This window comes from Suricata suricatta, chromosome 3 (assembly GCF_006229205.1).
Source record: "Suricata suricatta isolate VVHF042 chromosome 3, meerkat_22Aug2017_6uvM2_HiC, whole genome shotgun sequence".
Lineage (NCBI taxonomy): Eukaryota > Metazoa > Chordata > Mammalia > Carnivora > Herpestidae > Suricata > Suricata suricatta.
In genome coordinates, this window is record NC_043702.1 from 173,163,696 (window position 1) to 173,171,271 (window position 7,576).

A 7,576-nucleotide genomic window follows, 5' to 3' on the forward strand; every position below is an offset into this window, starting at 1 on the left:
AGCAGGACAAAAAGCCCCAAACGGAAGCCGGTGCACAGCTCCCCGTCTGCAGCCTGGGGACGGACTACAGCTCCGCTCAGGCTCCGGAAGCATTACTAGTGTTCTAGAAACAGAAGTGCAGCGAGTAGCAAGACATGCAAATTGTCCACACCCTGTTCCTCATCACTCACATCTGTGAATAAACCACAAGCAGGAAAAACAAAAATGTTAGGAACAGAATGGGGACATCCTGGCCCCCAGGAGTCTCCAGGTGTCCTCACAAACCCCAGAGTCCTATCCCCAGATATGAGCCCCTGCCTGCCTCTCTCCAGTTTGACCACCTCTGCAGGCAGCACGAACGGGGTGCTGAGTTGGTCTGTTAGGGGGTTCGCACAAGTCCATTCGCAGAGCCCATGGTGGGTCTTCTCTGGCTCCACCCACTCGACGCCCTGGACTTTCTTCCCAGGAGTCCTGGTGCAGGTGCTCCCGCGTCTGCAGAGCAGGTGGTGAGGAGCAGAACCACGGGGCCAGAGGGCTTCCTGGAGGAGGTGCAGGGCCCCTGCACAGGGCCCTGCAGGAGGGCGCGTGGGGGAGCCCACATGCCTGGTCCCTGCTCCCCCCTCCCCAGGATGAGGGCGGGGCTCCATTGTGACATGGAATCTCCTCACTGCTCCTCTGCAGATGGACCTGCTTCCCAGCCTCCTCCTCCCACCTCCTCCCACACGAGGCCGGGCCCTCCCCCCACCCCAGTCCCCAGGGTCAGAGCTGTGCCAGCCTCCCCCTCTCTGCCCTCCACACAGCTCCCCTCCTGGGCAGCTTGCTCACGATCCCTTCCAGGAACAGGACGAGGCCCGCCCAGGGGAACCCGGCTCTGGGTGCCAGCCCGAGTCTTCACCAGGACCCTGCCCGACGGGACAGGGCTGCTGCAGACCAGCAGGGGATTCCAAACAGGCACATGGGACACCGTTAGTCTGTGTTTCAGGGGCAAAGCAACGCTGAGGCTCCTGGGACATTTCTTCAAACACATGGATGCAAGAACCGTGAACCTGGAAAGTGGAGGCAGAGGGAAGTACAGGGAGGGAAGAGGGGGAAAGTGGAGAGTCAGGACGGGGGGCTGCTGGGAATCTGCTCCAGGAGCACAGCCAACACCTCCCTGAAGCATGAGGTCTCCCGGAGACGGGCCTTCTGGAGAAAATCGAGGCTCCCTGGGGCCCTGGTGACCTCACTGCCCCGCATGTGCCCAGTGGCCCACCCAGCCACCCCTGACTGTCTCCAAATCCCTCTGTGGTGAGAGCTGGCTGGCTCAGGTGCGTTGAGCCATGTGTCCCAGGACGTGCAGGGAATGAGGGACAGACGAGATGGTCACTGGGTCTGGTCCTCAAGCCACTCTCCGGGTAGCTGACTGTGTCCCCGGCTCATCCAGGAGGGTTTCCAGCCCCGAAGCCCCCGGGTCAGCACAGAAGCCGTGCTGCCCAGGGCTGGTCCTGGGGCTCAGGGTCACGGTCTCCTGCCAGCAGCCAGAGGCTCCCACCAGAAGGGAGAGAGCAGGCTACTGGGGTCATCTGAACCGCTTCTGGAGGGTGAGCACATATTTGATGGGGGAGAGAGGGAGGGACTTCACCCAGAAAGTGGGGGCCGGTGTGGGTGTCCCTCTCTTGTCCCTCAGGGAGCGGGATTGACCGGTGTGATTGGGGAGCTATTTCCAGGTTAGCTCTCCTGCTGGGGCTCTCCTCCCTTCTGTGTCCCCATGGAGGGGCTCAGACACCCATGGGCACATTCTCGGGTGCCATGGGCGGGGATCCAGAGAGCGCACCCTCTCCCTGAGGCACCCTGGGGTGGGCAGAAGCTCAAGTCTGTCCGGGTCTGTCCTTCCCCGCCCCACAGAACAGAGATGCTGAAAACCCGCTCCCCAGACCGGCCAGGGAATCCCGTGATGAGGCAGCCGGGTAGGACGGGCTGCTGTGGGCCCGGGTTCCCTGCACACTGAGAGCCCGGAACCTTCTCTGCACGGGTGGGCGTCTCCAGGGTGTACAGATTCGTCGCCAGAATGACTGATGGGGTGGCTGAGAGCAAGTCTGGAAAGCCGAGGAGACACCGGACCACGAGGTCCCCCGGGAGAAGAGCCTCCCAGCCCCGGGGGAGGGAGGGCGGTGTCCGTCAGACTCCTCTGCTCCCAGTCAGCCAGGGTCCCCGGACACCAGCCTGGGCTTCTCGGGTCAGCAGCCTTGCAGGTCTGGGCCCCCCTGGAGGCACTGGCCCCGTGTGACGCAGGCAGGCCGTGCAGGGGGCGGGCTGTGGTCGCCAAAGGGCCTCTGTGCACCTCAGAGGCTGCCGACTTGCAGCCACAGGCCTGTTTCCTCCGCCTGCGGGTGTGAGAAGGGACCGCGGCCTCCCTGGGGCAGGCCTGGTCCCCCTTTCTTGCTCAGTGTGACTTCTCAAGGTCTGGGGGGACTTGGGTCTAGAAAGACCAGCAGCCTAGGAGCCTGGGTGGAAAGAGCTGCCCCGGAGGTCATGAAGAGTGACTAATTATGTACTTAGGTGTTGAGGGAGGTAACGAAAAATGGAGGGGGAGGTTTCCAGAAGGAGTTTCTTTCTTTCTTTTTTTTTTAATGTGTTATTTATTTTTGAGAGAGAGAGAGAGAGAAGGAGCACAGAGGAGGGGCAGAGAGATGGAGAGAGAAGGAGACACAGAATCCAAAGCAGGTTCCAGGTTCCGAGCACAGAGCCCAGTGTGGGGCTTGAACTCAGGGACAGTGAGATCATGACCTGAGCTGAAGTCCAAAGCTTAACCCCTGAGCCCCCCAGGCACCCCTCCAGGAGGACTTTCCTGTGCTAAAGAGGACTCAGAAGATACCAGAGTCCTGGCTATTGTCAGGCTAAGGATGTTTTCCTCTAGTAAGACATTCACCCTAGGACAGTAGAGAGTAGAGAATAGGGAAATACTCTATGCTCTATTTGCCTCAGGGATTTATCTATGGGCTGCAGGTTACAAAGAGATTTAATTTTATCTGCCTTTTCTTCTTCCCTTTGTTCCCCACATCACTATGGAGGGGCCGGTGCTCTTACGGCCCCAGGAAATGGAGTCTATAGATTTCTGGAGATCGCCTTTTTTCTTGTAATACTTTTTTTTTTAAGAGCATAGAAAACTTTATTTTTTTACACCAGACAAAATAGACTTTTTAAATATTATTTATTGCCAAACCAGCTGACCTGCAGTGTTGCACACACTAATGTGCACACACATACTAGTGTGTACAGTGTGTCTTGGTGTTTGGGCAGATTCCCGTGAATCATCGAGTACATACAACACCCAGTGCTCGGCCCACAAGTGCCCTCCTCAGTGCCCTCCTCAGTGCCCATCACCCATTTCCCCCTCCCCCCATCAACCCTCAGTTTGGTCTCTGTATTTAAGAGTCTCCTCTGGTTTGCCTCCCTCCCTCTCTGTAACTATTTTTTTCCTTCCTTTCCCCCATGGTCTTCTGTTAAGTTTCTCACATTCCACCTATGAGTGAAAACATGAAATCTGTCCTTCTCGGACTGACTTACTTCACTCAGCATAAGACCCTCCAGTTCCAGCCACATTGTTGCAAATGACAACATTTCTTTTTCATTGCCAAGTAGTATTCCATTGTATATACTAACCACATCTTCTTTATCAACTCTTCGCTGATGGACATTTAGGCTCTTTCCATAATTTGGCAATTGTTGAAATCGGTGCTGTGAACATTGGGGTACCCATGCCCCTAGGCATCAGCACTCCTGTACCCTCCGGATAAATTCCTAGCAGTGCTATTGCTGGGTCGTAGGGGAGTTCCATTGTTAATTTTTTTGCATGCCCACCAGCAGTGCAAAACAAACAAACAGAAAAACAGTAGAAGAGATCAATGAAACTAAGAGCCGGTTTTTTGAAAAAATAAACAAAATTGGATAAACCTTTAGCCAGACTTCTCAAAAAGAAAAGAGAGAGGACCCAAATAGATAAAATCACAAATTAAAATGGATTCATCACAACCAATCCCTCAGAAATACAAACAATTATCAGAAAATACTGTGAAAAATTATACGCCGACAAACTGGACAACCTGGAAGAAATGGACAAATTCCCAGCGACCCACACGCCACCACAACTCACACGGGAAGAAATGGACATTTTAAACAGTCTCATAACTGGTGAAGAAATTGAATTAGTTATCTAAAATCTCCCAACAAGTAAGAGCCTGGGGCCGATGGCTTCCCTGGGAATTCTACCAGACATTTAAGGCAGAGTTAATGCCCGTCCTTCTCAAGCTGTTCCAGAAAATAGAAACAGAAGGAAAACGTCTGGACTCATTCTACGAGGCCAGCGTTGCCTTAATTCCTAAGCCAGACAGAGACCCCACAAAAAAGAACTACAGGCCAAGATCTCTGATGACCGTGGATGCAAAATTTCTCAACAAGATACTAGCAAATCGAATTCAACAGCGCATAAAAAGAATTATTCACCATGAGCAAGTGGGACTCATTCCTGGGCTGCAGGGCTGGGTCAAGATTCACAAATCAGTCGATGTGATACATCACATGAACAGAAGGAAAGATAAGAACCATATGACACTGTCGATAGATGCAGAAAAAGCATTTGAAAAAACATAGCGTCCTTTCTTAACAAAAACTTTTGAGAAAGTCGGCGTAGAAGGAACTAGCTTAAACATCATAAAAGCCATTGATGAAAAGCCCACAACTAACATCCTTCTCAACGGGGAAAACCGAGCGCTCTCCCTGAGATCAGGAATGCTCAGGATGTCCACTCTCACCCCTGCCGAGGCACATGGTGTTGAAGTCCCAGCTTCCATGGTCAGACAACTAAAGGAAACAAATGCCTTCTTTTAATACTTAAAACAGGAGCAAGCTGACAGAGACTCCTGTCCTGCAGGGCTGTGATAATTAACCATTGTCCTTGGGCAGCGGGCACTGCCTGAGGAGCGTCCCCCGTGGAGGGAAGGGGTGTGCTGGGCTCAGCTGCCTTGTGCTCCATCAGCACGGGGACCACAGAGGGGGGCAGGGTGAGCCCCGCGCTGCAGGGCAGAGGCCGCCCAAGCGGCTTCAGCGTGGCTCCCGCAGCCGGAACCTGTGGGATGCAGGCCCTGAGTGGGACATCGGTGGCATTTGTCAGTGGCGGATGATTGTGGCCTTTGGGCCACTTCCTCACCACCTACTGCTTCTCAGAACGGCTGCTCCACAGGACGGGGCAGGCGAGTCTCCCGCCCTCTCCGCCTCGCCCTCGCCTCCCTGCTGCCCCACGCAGGGCACTTCTGACACCAGACGTGTGGGGGGGTCTCTCCCACACCTCTTCTCTGTGACACCCCATTCAGTTCTGACCCCACCTACCTGGACAGAGCACCACATCCCACTGGGTAATGATGAGGTTTTGGAAATGGGGTGGGAGGTGTCAGAGCCAATGGCCACAAATTCTTGAGACATCTTTGGTGCAAAAAAGTGATTTTATTAAAGTTCAGGGAAAAGGCCCGTGGGCAGAAAGAGCTGCACTGGGTTGTGAGGAGTGGCTAGGTTCTGGGATTTTCTGGAAGCTTCCTCAACGTAGGCACGATGGATCATGAAGCCCGTTTCCAGCCCCTCTCCTCCCTGGAGAAACAGCACTGGGGGGGCTGACAAACGAGCTAATCGGGGTCCATCTTTCTGATGACACGCCCCCACCCAGGAGCCCACCCAGAGCCACGTCATTAGAACAAAAGGCACTCCGGTCACCCGGGAAATTCCAAGGGCACCCAGGGCAGAGACTGATCTGTGTATTTCCTATCTTCTCACAATTGCCAACCGTTGGTGGCCCTGCAGATCCTCACGCTGAGGCTCAGGCTGGGGCTGCCCTCCGGCCCAGGGTCCCCAAAGGCCAGCATCCCCTCCGCTGGATAGGGTGCCCTTGCCTTCAGCCCCCACATCCTGCCCTGCCAGTGATTCCACCGTCCCCACATCTCTCTGTCCTACGTCGTGTGATCCCAGGCCCCCAGAACTCCTGAACCAGAATGAGCTTTGAAGAAGGTGACCGGTGAGTCACGTGCACGTGGGAGCTGGTCGGATTTCTCCTTTCTAGCGTGTGTGTAATCAACCACAGCAGCCACACGAGAGCGTAAATCCACAGTGCGTCAAATCATGCACGGGGCAGCAAACCGCACTTAGAGCCCTCGGGTCCTGCGGCCCCCGCCCCTCTTCCCAGAGGCAACCTCGTCTCTTGTATCTGGTTTCAGTTGTCTTGTGGTTCCTTCTGCGTCTCTAGATCACACTTCTCGGGCTGTTTCTGGGGTTTCCAGGCTGAGGCATCATGCAATGGCTCCCTGCTAGGCTCCAGGGATTTAACGCCCTGATGCTTCCCCTCGGGCCACCGGCCCGCGTTCGCTTTTTAGAAGAGCGCTCCTTCATGGACGTCCAGGCTCCGCCACACTCCGTGCCGGGAGTGGGCAGTGGGCCAGGGGCCGTTCCAAGCACAGACCTTGCGGCCCTGCCCCCGTGTCAGCCCCGAGAAGCCCTCCTGCTCCTCGCTGGACGGGGCCCAGAGCCCTTCGGGGTCCTCGGGGAGGACGACGGGGTCCTGGGGTGACGGCTCCTCGGGTGGACAGCTCCACGCTGTGCTGGGTGTCGTCCAGGCCGGTGCTCTCAGACCTGGCTGCATGACCGGCCCACCTAGCAGGCCGTGAACTGTTCCCTGGGCAGTATCCCTGTGTAACGGGTCCGGGCTGGGCTCTGCCGACCTGGCAGCCCTCCTCCTGCTCTGACACTCCGGGCGTCTCTGGTCAGGGGTCTGTTGTGATTTACTGTTGTGATTTATACACTTAAAATAGACTTAACTATAGTTTTACGGTTCTGGGGAAGGATAGGAGACGCACGCATTTACACGGTTTATGATCTTGGACAAGAAATCCAGACCCTCACCCCAGCCACTCCTTAGCACCCTGTCGCTCGCAAGTGGAAATGAACGGGCCAACCTCGCCAGCGCTGTCACTTGGCCCGCAGGGGCCTGGCTCCTTGCCCGGCTGTAACACTCTCCTGATGCTCCGTCATTTCCAGGCCGAGGGATAAAGTGCACGGGGCCTGGATCGACGCTCCGTGATGCCTGGGCTCCGGCTCGCTGTGCCCGTCTGCTGACCTCTGACACCCGCGGCTCCATTATTTCCAGCCTCGCCTTCTCACGCAGCCATTCAGGGGCAGGAGCCGGAGAGCCCCCGCCCCCTCCCCTGCCCCCCATCGGGCTGGGAACCTCCTCTTACGTATCACTGGCCAGAATAGGGTCACGTGCCCACCGTGCGTCAGGGGCACAGCTGAGCGAGCAGGGTCCGTTAGCAACAACAGTGACGTTGGGAAGAGATGGGTGTCATTGACGGCGTTGCTTCTACCTCTCTGGGGACCGAGGTGGCTCTGTCCGGCCCCCACTGCGCGATTCCCTACTGTTCTTCATTCTAACTTGGCTCTTCTGCTCACCCTGTCCCCACGTCACTTTTTGCTTTCCTACAGGAAGCGTTGATTCTGTTCTTTGCATTTTTTTAAGGATTTCCTATTGGGGGGGGAGGGCAGAGAGAGAAAAAGAGAGAGCACGAACAGGGGAGGGGGA

The 7,576-nt window shown here is 55.9% G+C and overlaps 1 protein-coding gene and 1 long non-coding RNA gene across 17 annotated transcripts in view; one reads left to right on the plus strand and one right to left on the minus strand.

Moving 5' to 3' along the window:
- LOC115288531 overlaps positions 1-598 on the minus strand; it is a 5,531-nt gene extending 4,933 nt beyond the window's left edge. For both annotated transcript variants that reach the window (XR_003907056.1, XR_003907057.1), the window contains exons 1-2: positions 321-598; positions 171-172 (exon numbers count right to left, since the gene is read on the minus strand). This is a non-coding gene — a long non-coding RNA (uncharacterized LOC115288531). The remainder of the gene's footprint in view (positions 1-170; positions 173-320) is intronic.
- The window catches only part of LOC115288523 (SLAM family member 9-like), a 132,760-nt gene that overhangs the window by 47,533 nt on the left and 77,651 nt on the right, over positions 1-7,576 (plus strand). The window lies entirely within an intron of this gene.